Raw genomic sequence first — 430 nt, 5'->3', positions numbered from 1 at the left:
TCAGTGTGGTGTTGTGGCACTTGGGTTTCATGGGCTGGGGACCTTGTCAGAAATGCCCCATCAGGTGTTACTGTGACGGGGTGAGAGCAGATGCAGCACCTGCAGCTGTGGATTTGCATCCCCTGGGCAGGCAGAGGCCTCACCTCCCTCCCCCCACATCTGCCTGGGATTTCACCCCTCACGGGCTGTTTTACCCCCAAAATGAGGATTTGCTGCAAGCCCTGTCCCACCTGCCCTTGAGCGCTCCCAGGGCTCCAGGGACAGCCCGTGCCAGGGGCTTGGCCTCTGCCAGGGTGGGATTCCGGGACAGAATTCCCAGGGTGGGATTCCGGGACAGAATTCCCAGGGTGAGATTCCCAGGACAGAATTCCCAGGACAGAATTCCCAGGGTGGGATTCCCAGGGCAGAATTCCCGGGACAGAATTCCCAG

This window comes from Parus major, chromosome 26 (genome assembly GCF_001522545.3).
Source record: "Parus major isolate Abel chromosome 26, Parus_major1.1, whole genome shotgun sequence".
Lineage (NCBI taxonomy): Eukaryota > Metazoa > Chordata > Aves > Passeriformes > Paridae > Parus > Parus major.
This window is presented reverse-complemented; position numbering follows the sequence as displayed.